The sequence below is a fragment of the Ahaetulla prasina genome, chromosome 4 (genome assembly GCF_028640845.1).
Source record: "Ahaetulla prasina isolate Xishuangbanna chromosome 4, ASM2864084v1, whole genome shotgun sequence".
Classification (NCBI taxonomy): Eukaryota; Metazoa; Chordata; class Lepidosauria; order Squamata; family Colubridae; genus Ahaetulla; species Ahaetulla prasina.
Window position 1 is genome coordinate 101,621,255 of NC_080542.1, and position 13,408 is coordinate 101,634,662.

The following is a 13,408-nucleotide window of genomic DNA, read 5'->3' on the forward strand; positions in this document are numbered from 1 at the left end:
ACAGAACGACTCCCGCTTCTGGCCCTCCCCAGAGCAGAGGATCCTGCCAGGCGCTGAAGAAATACCGACAGCTTTACAGTTTCATGCCACAACACATCTCCAAGGATAGATCACATCTACCCGGGAGCACTTTTTTTTTCTTTCATAAATAACTCTAATGCTGCATCCAATTGTGCTCAGAACTGGAGACCTCTGAGCTCTTCCAGTACAAACACCATCATATTAAGCCTTTAAACCACAGTGATTCTTTAATCTCATGTGGGGGTGGGGGAAAATACCCTCTTCTTTTTCATATCCTGTACAAGAGAAAATCTAGTAGCACTTGAAAGATTAGTAGTTGTGGCTGCCAGGACATTAAATGAAGATTGTTTCTGGCATTCTCTACTTTTGCAATTCATAAAATAAATGGCAGTTTTTCTCCTCATTATTTTAAAATAACATTTAAAAGAATGTCCAGGCTATTAAAATGCTTAGGGAAAGGAAAAAGAGAGAAAAAAAGAAAGATTAATTGAAGTGTAAAAATTCAGCTAGCCACACAATTTTTATGGTACAGTTGAGATTCCTTCTATGTTTTGTATGTCTCTCTCTCTCTCTCTCTCTCTCTCTCTCTCTCTCTCTCTCTCTCTCTCTCTCTCTCTCTCTCTAAGACTATTATGAGAACACAGTAGAATTGAAAAATAATTCAATTCAAATGCTGTCTACAACAAAATGTTGCAGTATTGAACAAGTCAGTCCTGTATTTCCTCAGGATCCATTCCACTATTTCAACTTCTCAATGCTTTCTGCTCCCCCACCACCAAAGGGAAACTAAATATTCATCCATAGATTCTTCTACAGGTAATCCTTGATTTACGACCACAATTTTGTCCTAAAATTTCTGTTGCTCAGTGAAACAGTTGCTACGTGAATTTTGCCCCATTTTACAACCTTTCTTGCCACAGTTGTTAAGTGAATCATTGCAGTTGTTAAGTTAGTAACATAGCTGCTAAGTGAATTTGGCTTCCCCAATTAACTTTGCTTGTCAGAAAGTCACAAAAGGGGATCACATGATCCTCGGACACTGCAACCATCATCTGAATTTTGACCCCATGGCCATGGGGATGCTGTAATGATTGTTAAATGTGAAAAATGGTCCTAAGTAATTTTTTTCAATGCTGTTGTAACTTCAAACAGTCATTAAATGAACTATAGCAAGTCAAGGACTATCTGTAGAATACTGAAGAACTGAATCAATAATTAGTTGGTTGTTGAACTTTGCTGCAGAAGAAATTCTGCAAAGTGAATTTGGCCTGAACATGTGAAGAGGGAAGGGGGCTTCCTATTAGCAGGAATTCCCAATTTTCCTATCTTCTGGCATTTCTTCCTCTCTCTTGTTGCCAACATACCATTATTTTTCCTCACAGAAAGCAAATGTGACAAGGATGAATCATCTCTCTTTCCCTCCCTCCCTCCCTCCCTCCCTCCCTCCCTCCCTCCCTCCCTCCCTCCCTCCCTTCTTTCTCCTCTCTCTCTCTCTCTCTGTCTGTCTCATGTGTGTTTGTGTGTGTGTACACAGAAGCAAGCTGGCAGCTGTAAGTGTTTAATGTGCTCCCAATGGAAGAGCTGTTGATTGAAAACATAGGAGGATTAGAACAGAAGAAAGGGTGCAAAATTGTTAATGAGGATAAAAGGCTGGGACAGTGTTTCTCAATCCTGGCAACTTTAAGATATATGGATTTCAATTCCCAGAATTTCCCAGCCAGAATGAAGTTCACACATCTCAAAGTTGCCAAGACTAAGAACTACTAAGCTTAAGAAGACATTTAAGAAAATATCTTCAACGTTTTATGACTTTAAAATGTTTTCATTTCTAATTCGGCTGTTTCTGCCCACCAGAGTTCTTTTTCTTCTACTTCTTCTTCTGTTTTGTTCTTAGAGAATCTAAGTCACGAAACCTGCTAATTTCCATCTCTAGTCTAAGTTTCAATATCTGGAAAATGGATCATTATCAGAGCTGATTCTATGGAGGTATCCCCTTTATGAGCATTTTAAAAGTCAAGTAGACAATATAAACTAATGTTGCATGTAATGCAATTCAAGGTATTTCTTAAAAACTATTTGATCTAGCCAAATGCAAGCAAATACCTAGCTAATTACTACAGAAGAACTCCTGCCCATTTAACGACAACTCTGAGTTATACTTTTACAAATTTATATTAGATTTCAGGGTCTAATGCAAGATATTAATCTTAATACTTAAGTCTATGTGACTTTAAAGCTTATTAAGACCTATTCCATTTTATCATTTTGTAGTTCAATTAAACTCATAATTCATCAGGTTTCTCAAGAAACTCTCCGCTAAGTCTTCTTGTCTTCTCTCATTTCCTTTTGGAAACAAGCCAAGACATTCCACTAGAAAATTAGAATGCATATAAAATAATTTATTAATTATAAGTTTACTGTTTTGTGGTTTGGCTAATAATCTTGGCATTTTAAATTATTATTATGTTGATAGGTTTGTTAACTAGATTGATAGTTTACAAGCAGTATTAATACATAAAAGTATATAAAATTGCTATCTGAATAATATAAATATTAAATTTATATGATATTAAATTTAAAATATCAAACCTTTAAATATTAGGGCAGTTTACCCAAATCTTATTGGCGTATTCTTATTTTAATAAAAAGTCACAGAAGATACTGTTCCATATTATTCTAATCTATATGGATCTATTTATAGAATTTCATGGACCCTGAAAGTCTGCTGCTGAAATTATTTCTTTAGCTCAGGGATCACAATCTTTTTTATTTGAGGTTTATTTATTGTTGAAACCTTTTGCTTTCAACAATTTCTACAGATCTCACTGCTGAAATATCCACAACACTCTGCTGCTAAATAAATCCATTTTCCAGCTGATAAGACAGCTGAGCGCTACTTTTAGGTAGGCTAATAGAAAGGTTTGGACCTCGTCAGGGATAATGTTTCATGCTCTTTTGTCCTACCGTCATGGGCCAATAGCTATTAGATACTAGATTCAGAGCAACGTTCTTTTTAAAAAGCTTCTGTTATTGCAGTTCAACCTTTGGCTCTATATTTTTTAACCTTAGCATTTTAAGATGGATTTCACCTCCTCATAGTCTTGCTCCAGCATACTGACTGGACAAATATGGGAACTTAAGTCCACACATCTTAAAATTGCCAAGGTTGAAAAACACTGCTTTACCTGAACAATATGGCAGAAATCCTATACTCATTTGCCTTGGACTACTAGCATAATTGAAATCAGTGATTCTTTTCCAGAAAAGATTTGATTGGGATTGCACAGTACATTGCATTAGGCAAGGTTGTTTGATATCCATCATTTGATCAATTTTTAGCATCTTATTTGTGCATTTTCTTCCGTAAATTGATGATGAATGAAATTATGTGGCTTTAAGTTACAGGTTGTGTTAAATGGATATTTAGAAAAAGAAAATGTTAGCTTGTAATATTTGCCTTATTATATTTGATTTTTCTTTTGAGTGCACAATGCATACTGCTAAAGAGCTAATGCACCAGCAATGGTGACACTTTGCAATATACCTGTTTGCTTATGTGCTCTGGAGATAGACATATTTTGAGGCATTGCTGGAATAATTTAAATAGGTCAACAGCACCAACACAAAACTTTGAGGGTGAGGTCAATTTTCTAGTAATCCTTTGCCATTGTATCACTTAAATTATAAAATCCTATTATATAAGATACAGTATATCATTATGCAATACTGCAGTTACTCTGCTCCAAATGCAGGATTATATATAAAACGTCTTATTAGAATCCTTACTTTAATGAGATAATCTTAGGAGAAAAATCCAGTAGCAAGACTGCTATTTCTCCTAGTTTCATTAAGACATAAAGTTCACCTATATGTCTCCATAATTTGTAATAAGCATTATCAAATCTATTCAAAACAGGCTGTTTTTTAAAATTGTCTTATTGTATCATAATAATGTATTTTATTAAGACTCTAATTTTGACTTTGGCTCAAATCCCACTAACTTTGTGAACATATCTATGTAGTTTGCTTGGTAAGTCTATTTGTTCACTTATTTTAAAACACCTTTTCTCAGATGCTCAAGGCAGGGAGCAGGCTATGGCTAAATGCTGTTTGTATAAAACAGAAGAGTGTATTCTGGCTTCATGAGGACTGCAAAGGCAATTGTGTCTAACCTTTTTCATTCATGGAGGTGTGAGAGAGAAAGCCTCAGATGCCCAGATATCTGTCTTGTGGGATACAAAGGATAGTTGCTTAGTAACAGGGACAGCTGCTCTGTTAAACATTGGTGTACCTCTCTGATTCTCTGCATCTTCTCACTGGACTAGAGTGAAAGCAGCTCCTGAAACTGGTTGCAGCAGAATTAAAACCTTGATCATAATCTGACAAATACATATTTATATATATTTAAATATACTATTCATAATTTTAGTTGGCTGTATCTGATATGCAATATGATATGCAAAAATAATATACTAAATACTCTTCAAACTCAAAGTTTTCAAAGGATTGGCACTATGAGAAAGTCACATGGACATCAACTTGGACATCCACATACACTCTCAGAATTAGGTTAGGAAACTATTAGTATCAAGTTAGGAAAGAGATAGGATTTTTTAAAAAGCATTTTGATGTATAGCCATGGTAACAGCATCTCAGACTTGGCCTTGTGCTTTCTTGTAAACACTGAATTTCTACAACTGAGCAATTAGACAAAGAGGAGAGAATGGGATATATGTATGTATGTGTGTGTGTGTGTGTGTGTGTGTGTGTATGTAGGTCTTTGGTTATTCGGGTTTTCTCCCGCGTAAAATTGGAAGTGTCTTGGCGACGTTTCGACGAAGTCTCATTTGTCATTTTCAGGCTTTAGCTTTGTGCTTCTGGGAGCAATGTGAAGCACGAAGCTGAAGCCTGAAGATGACGAATGAGACTTTGTCGAAACGTCGCCAAGACACTTCCAATTTTACGCGGGGGAAAACCCAATAACATATATATATATATATATATATATATATATATATATATATATATATATATATATATATATGATATTCATGTTATCTTGCTACAGATGAAATAAATAAAGAACTATTTTTATAGTTCACATATAAAAAATAGTTCTTCACATAAGGATTAGTTGAGGTGGCAACTTGATGTAAGCTGTTGTATCCTTCCTTTCTCCAGTGTGAATTATTGGTTAGGGACTGAGCAAAACTCCCTGTTCTCTATCAAAATTGCATGTTCTTTGGCACACTAAAATGAAATGCATGGTGATGGTGATTTCAAATGCTACTCTAGTAATAGTATCCTGTTTCCCTCAAAATAAGACATCCCCTGATAATAAACCCAATCGGGCTTTTGAGTGCATGGCCAGAATGCCAAGGGCTTATTTCAGGGTTCAAAAAAATATAAGACAAGGTCTTATTTTGGGGGAAACTCTGTATAATTCCTAGTAAGGAAATGCAAATAAAGTACTTTAAGTTGAATGTTATCATTTTTAAAAAAATAATAATCTTAAAGATATGTGGTTGATCAATTTTTCAAGTTTCTAGTACATGTATCAGAAGAAAGATAACACAAAGATTTGTTATTATTTTGCTACTCTTTCATTTCTGCATTAAATCAATGGTTGAATATGATCAAAATAAAATTGTACACATGCTTTCATTCCATTTGTATATTCATGGTATGGTTGGATGAAAATGATGCCTATTAAACACTATAGAGATGAAGCAGGTTTTTTGTTCATAGCATTCTTCTGTAAGGAAGAACATTTATGGCTGAATTATAATAAAACTAATATTGTATGTTTTGCAAAAAAAAAAAATCCTCAGAACTTGAATTTGGATTCTTAATAGGATGAATTATGAACAGGTGGAGTGTCTTAAATATTTGTGGCTTATTTTTCATTTTTTTGACAGTCATAATGCTCACTTGTGATACAAAAGGACAACATAGGGATGCCTGTTGTCTTATTTCCTATTTATTTTAATTCTTGAAATATTGAACAAGACATAAGAAAAGATGAGAGAATTGTGCGATTAAAGATTAACTGAAACCCCTTCCAAAATAGTGGTCACTTCGCGGCATCTTGTGGCCTCCATGTAGGAAGGTCATATGCAGATTGTCTGGTTCTCATTCCCAACAGTAATGGTCAGAAAAGGTAAGTGAAGCAAGTGGGATGAAAGGAGGAAGGAGGGGGGACCCAGTGGAATAGGAAGCAGGAATATTTCTTTATAATGAAATATCATATAATGTTTATTTTGTCATTTTTAAAATATTCTTCTCTCAGCAGTTCTCAAAGACAAAATATCCCCTATTATGAAAGAGAATGCCCTTGTGGACAGGGTATAATCAAAAAGCTAACTTGGATCCTGCAATATTGCTCCTTGTAGAGGGATTTTCATATTACTTTGATGTATCCTATAATTTGCAAAATCCCTGGTTGGGTAGATGGTTTTTTTTTTTTTTGCTGGCTATTTATTTGCACTAAGATTCTATAATTACATGGTAAATTGTAAAATTTTCATGGCTGCTTCAAATAAAAATCAGTGTTGAGGGCTGACCTGATGTCTCTGTATATGGAAGAATTGGGTAAGCAGACTAATGATCTGGATGCTTAGGAAAGATTATGATACCTAATTTTATATTGTTGTTTGCAATATTTATTGAATATATGCTGCATAATATAATTAAATGACTGTAATAAAATTTAATTACTATGATTATGTAAAACATAGTGTTACATTTATCTTGCAAATATACTAGTCATACAACTTTGAAAATTTTACCCTAAAGATCAGTTCTCAACTGCATTTTTGGCATGCTTTTTGTTAGTAAAAGAAACTACTCTTATTCTTAAACTCCCCTTGCTTCTAAGCAGTCTTTTCTTGTCTAAAATTGTCATGTGAAAATAGCCCCCTTTTTTAAGATTAGAAAGTTTGATCACTGAAATATTTTCTGTTAAAAACAACATTTATCTTGGGAATCTGTGGTAATGCATATGCTTTTAGACACTTCCATGCATCAGCACCCAAAATTTGTTGGATGATGACTTGTGCTTCAAATTAGATTTAATGAACAGCTAGTTCATCATATTAGAATGCCCTGCAACTTGATACAATATTTCACATGCAAATCTTTTATTCTCACTGCTCCCATCTATGATAATGCTCCTATCTCTTATCTTAGATTCTTGCTTTTAAAATATACTTTTACATTATGTCTTCCAGCTTTTTATACTTTTTGTTTTTTATTGTTACTTTTGATGCATCCTTTATTCTTTTTAAATGACCGTACCCCATCATCTTTATACTGGTCTATGACCATAATAAAGATTTGATTTAATTTGATGGTAATGCATAGGCCTTCACTATGAGGCAGTAACAAGTGTCAGGATGATCATACATCAAAGAGGTTTCCTAATTGTTAACAGCTTTAATCACATTTAATTAATTAATCAATATTTAACAATTCTGAAAGTCAACATTCATCTGCAAAAGTAACAGGCAACAAAGTAATTACAGACAATTGGTTCCTTCCAGTTTTACCATATAAGGATTGCTTCAATTTGTCAGAGCCATCGTTAGCGTGCAAAATCTTTGGGTAGCTGAGCAGACCCCAGAACTATTGACCTGTGTTCCTGTCCTCATTTCATCCTCTCTTTCTCAAACTTTAATAGAAGTGTCTACCTTTTAAATTTTTCCAAAATCCCTGAAAGCAATCATTCCCAATCTAATAGGGAACTATTTAGCCATATAGAAAGTTTCTACATGGCTCTAACTAGCAAATGCACCTTAAAGCAGGGGTCTCCAACCTTGGCAACTTTAAGACTTGTGGACTTTAACTCCCAGAATACCCAGCTTTACTGGCTGAGAAATTCTGGGAGTTGAAGTCCACAAGTCTTAAAGTTGTCAAGGTTGGAGACGCCTGCCTTAAAGCATGGCTCCTTCCTGATAACATCTATACCCTAGTAAGTAAATCAAGTAAATAAGTAAAAAGAGACCCATGAGTTACAGAAGCCAAGTAGTATAAATGATATAGTAGTATATAAATGACATAGTTTACAGTTAAAAACAGTAGTATGTGAAAGGGAATCCATGCTTAAAAATATTATGGAACACTGTAAGTCAGAATAAGCTAAACTCACACAATTCAGTATTAGTTTACCAGTTCCTTATCTGCAAAATTTGAAACAGATCTCAGTTACTAAAGTAAATATAAAGTTTATGTAATGCTAACTAATTATAGGATTACTCCATTTTTTTTTATCTCTGCGTAGCAGTGTTTGGAGGGGACGGGACACAGAATAATTCAGAGGTTAAAGATACTGAGCTTGTCAACTGGCAAGCTGACATCTGGGATCAAGATCTGAACGCCGCGCAACAGAGTGAGCACCTGTTCTTTGGCCTGGCTCCTGCTCACCTTGCAGTTCTAAAGCATACAAATGGAGCAGATTAATAGTACCATTTTAGTGGGAAGTTAGCAGCATTCTGTGTGCCTTTGGCATATAGACATACCTGAACATGGAAAATGTTTTTCAAAAACACCGTCTTCCTGGGCCAAGAAATGGAAATGAGCACCACATCCTAGAGTTGTACACAACTGGATACGGAAATCTTTACTTTTGCCTCAGCAGTGTCCAAGAGGCAAGGAGAGTGATAAAGCAGGGTTGTGGCATTGCATTGTAAACTGGAGTTCTTTTCCATGTGCAGTGCAATGTCACATATGTGCCTATAGGGGCAGAGCTTCAAGGAGGATCAGTGGACCCTGCTATCTGTAATTTAAGAGAAATTGCTTTCAGTAGAAATAATAATGATAAGAATGATGAATTATTGCACTCCCACATAACAATTACAATCAGACATCTGGGGCTCAGTAATCAACTTCAATAGTGCTTCCTCACAGCATCTTAGTTGTGATAGTCATTACCATGTGCATTATCCACCTTATCATAATGTGCTTAGTTTGCAAAAGCAATTACAACAAAGGCTGTCCTTGAAAAAGCACTGGATATACTTAAGTAATCTCTTTGCTCTTCATAATAAACTTTTTCTATTTTTCCTTTTATCTCTTACCCTCCCACTTTTCTTTTCATCTTCTTCAATTTATCCTAGCACTGTTGTCATCAATCAGCTATTTGTTTCTTGTAAAAATTCACTGTGATGTAATTCTTTTTACTTGGCAAGAAACTCCACCTGCTTGTGCTTCTGCCGCTGTTTTGTTTCTTTCTCTTTCTCTTTACCGATTTTTCCTATTCCTAACTTCAATTCATGGACCATTATTCTGTTTTAGCTCAATATATTCCTTTAAATATATGTTAATTTTATTGCTGTATAATGTAATTTATGCAGCTGATGGTTATCACTAATATTATTTTCATTTTCAAATGGATATCTAAATTAGGGAGATATCTGTAGGCTTAAGTTTGACCAACATTTCCATGATAATCAGTGTAATGGATAATGTTAACTTGCTTCAATCTATTCCACACAGAATATTTTCATTATAAGCCAGTGAAATATTCTAAAAAGGGAAAATATTTCTATAGTACATTATCTTGAGAAGAAATTACTTTACAGGTAGTAACTGAAATAAATTTTCTTTGGGGTGTAGTCTGATAATTTTTAAGCAGAAACAGCTCAAACACTTGCAATACTCAGCTGGAAACAGCCTAGTTACAATCTAGTCTAGAATGAAGAGAAATGTTTGCAACATGTAAACGATTAGCACTATATGACAGAAGCTGAGATAGCCAGGTAGGCAAGGAATATAATAATCCAGGACTAATTTAGTTTGGTATTTGAATAAGACCAGGCAATGATTTTAAAATAGTTTAAAATATTACCACCTCATTAATCTAGCATGCTACTTCCAGCATTAGTAATTTTGGATTTCCAAACATGAGGAAAAAATCTAAAAGATTTTTATAGACATGAATACAGATTGCAGTGATATTTTGAGATTGTTCAAAATCTTGTTCCAAACCATGCTATGACTTAATTATTAATAAAAAAACTGTAAAATTGTTAATCTGTCATCGTAATTGTTTCAGGGTCTGGGTGACCCAATCTGTATGTCCCCAGAGACTAAAAGGCACCAGAGTAATTTGTCAGGCTTCTCCAAGTATTTCATAGTCACAAACTGATTTTCATTTGTCTTCTTCAAATAACTCTTCCAAAAATCAGTACTATTACACCATAAGGCAGCCTTTCAAAACTTTAGCTGCTTCAACATCAGTCAATTAAAATGCATATTATAATTTTCTTTTGTTCTATTGCTATATAGTACAGCTTTAGCGATCAGAAACCGGATGCTAGCATTGGTTGGCGGAACAGCAGTTACCCATTCATGAAAATGCAGCAACGGGCCACTCTTGTGGGTTAACTTTGGCATTTGAAACATTGAGCTTTGGTTTATTCTCCAAAGTCCTTTTTAAAATAGTTTTTTGGCGAACCTGAACTTGGCCATAATAAGTTGTCATTTCAGGATTCAGTAATGTGAGGGTTAAGCCTTTTTGAAGAAAAGCCCTAAATGAGAAGTCTTGTTAAATAGCCACACTCCTTTCAAGTTCTTCATTGCCAAAACCAAACCTTGATGTGCACTGAAAATGTAAAGATCCAGGCCCTGTGGGATTATGACCAGATGAGGAGGATGATAGTTTTTCAGAAATGTTTCCCAGAAATCACAGACTTAGATATAAATAGCACTTCTGTTCTGAGCCATCAACCACTCTTCTGACCTCTGTGCATATTGTATAAGCAACCTTGGGTAAAGCAGACAGAACTGAAAGTTTACTGTGGCTGTCTGTGGAAATAATAACAAATATTATCATGAGATTTGCCCTGCAAGCAAAATTGCTTAAGATAAGTGAATTCTGAAGACACCTATCAGAGAAAATATTTATGGCACATGCATTACTTATGAATGTGAATTTGCAATAACATATCATGAAAATGTTCTGTTGTGGAAAATCCTGAAACTTCATATGATGTGCAACTTTTTCAATGATGGTTTGATAAAAAACAAACAAACCCTGGCTTATTTTTTAAAATGGTTCTATATTACATTTTAAAAATACAACACAATTCTTCTGCTTGTCTGAAAAACAGCATATGTATCTGCCTCAACAATACTACATTCTGTTTCCAAAACTTTCAGTTTTAACCCCATCAGTACGGCTGAAATAGTTTTGCAGCCCCCCCAATAAATGTAGTTCTTGTTTTATCTGATACATTTTGTATAATGTACATAATGAAATAAATTCTATACAAATTTCCTGATATGAAACAAATCTGGGTGAATATGTTATGAATATTTGTCCAAACATTACAGAAATTTACTTCCAAAATATCTTATTTCCGGAATCAGTTAGATAGAATCTAGCTAATATTTCTCAAATGAAAGGAGGACCTATTTGTAAGCTTCTCCTTTAGAATAAAGAGCAGAAGACCTAAATGTGGTCTTTGACTTATGACCACAATGATACGTTATTCAGTGAATCCTGATTCCTCCATTGACTTTGCTTATCAACCTTCCCTCCCAAAGTCATAAATGGCTCTAGGACCTTGAAACTGTCATAATGCATGATGGTTGCCAAGTCCCCAAATTTTGATTCATGATATAGAAACATAGAAAACTTATGGCAGAAAAAGTCATAGTGGTCCATCAAGTCTGCCCTTTTATTTTTTTTAAATTTTTTAATTTATCAGAAGCTTGTTTAAACTCAGTTACTGATGATTGATCCACTACTTCCATTGGAAGTTGGTTCCAAGCTTCCATTCTAGGAAATAAAACTATCTAACATTACTTTTAAACTTCCCTTTTGTCAGCTTGATGTAATGCCCCTATGTTTTGATTTTTGTTTAATATTGAAAATATGGCATAATAAAACCTTATTCAGACCCTTAATATATTTAAAAGTTTCAAACTTACAGGCTGCACAGGTCTGTCAGATCTTTCATCATTTTTGTTGTTGACTCAATCTGATCAATTATATATTTTTTTAAATGAGATCTCCAGAACTGGACATAGTATTCCAAATGGGGTCAGATTAAATGATGTTTTGACAGTGGTAAGTGAATCCAATGTCAGGGATTGGAAATGCAATGTACTTTAAAGAAACCAAAATTACTAAATGAAATAATTCTGTCATTAGTTATTTGACATCTGCTTATCAGCTGATAATTCCTAGGATACTTCTGTAATTTTATATAAACAGTATTTCCATAATAAATTTTGGAATGTTCTGTTTGTCTCAGACTAGTGAAATTAATTGATTAATTAAAGACCAAATAAGGAGCCCTTACTGCTGCTAAGTTTTCTTATTTTATATTACAATTTTGGATTTTTCTGTTAACTAGATAAGAAACTTTGCAAAAATCATAAGATTGATTGCAAACTTCCCACTTAGTAATTTTTTTATTGCTATGAAGTTAAATGTTCAAAAGTACTTAAATTTCTCAAGTTATTCTGCAGCTGAATGTTGACAAAGTGTTGTGTTACTTTGAAGGAAGTGAATAAAGAAAACACACTATTGATGGTTTGAAGGGACAATGAAAAAGGAATGGATTGAAAAACAGGTACACTTTCAGGAACACTGTGCAACACTTGTACAACAGGAAGAGGAAAAAAAGTATCAGGTAGCAGAGTATGAGAATTTGAGAACCAGTTTGATTTAGTGGTTAAGGCACCAGGATTGAAAACCAGAAAACTGAGTTTTAGTTCTACTTCAGACAAGAAAACCAGCTGGGTAACTTTGAGCCAGTCACTCTATCTCAGCCCATGATATCAAGTCATTGCAGTCAGTGGCATAACACTAGGTTGATCCAAAAAAGAAAAGTGGATCCTGGGTTTTAGGGGAAATATTTGGGGGGAAAAAAAGAGTATAAACAATGGCAAATATAAGTGTAATTTGAGTAATGGCACATTTGTCAGTGCCTTGAATTCCATTTTCTAAGGGTTTGGCTAGTCACAAAGGAAGTATAGGTAGTCCTTGACTTACGACTACAATTGAGCCCAAAATCATCTAAACCAGTATTTCCAAACTTCAACTCTCAGGATATTTAGCCATGTTGGCTTAGGAATTCTAGCAACTGAAACCATACATCTAGTATTTGTCATTTGTTTCAAACAATGATCTGAACTAATTCTCAAATTGTCAATTTATACTTCAATTCCTTACATTTTTTAAAAATGTGTGTCCAGAGCAGGCTGGCCTGAGTGGCCAACGTTGACTATGAACAGCTGTGTGTATGTGTGTGTAAGTATATCAGACAGAATTGAAGCAGAACTCACAAGTAGTAATAGGAACAGTAATAGCAGCAGTACAAGATGAATGGAGAAATGATGAGTAATTAGTAGAAATGTGAGTGCCTGTGCATTTTGTGCA

The 13,408-nt window shown here is 34.4% G+C and overlaps 1 protein-coding gene across 1 annotated transcript in view; it reads right to left on the minus strand.

Annotated features, from left to right (window-relative positions):
- CHN2 (chimerin 2) overlaps window positions 1–13,408 on the minus strand; it is a 128,551-nt gene that overhangs the window by 31,569 nt on the left and 83,574 nt on the right. The gene's annotated exons all lie outside the window — the stretch shown is intronic.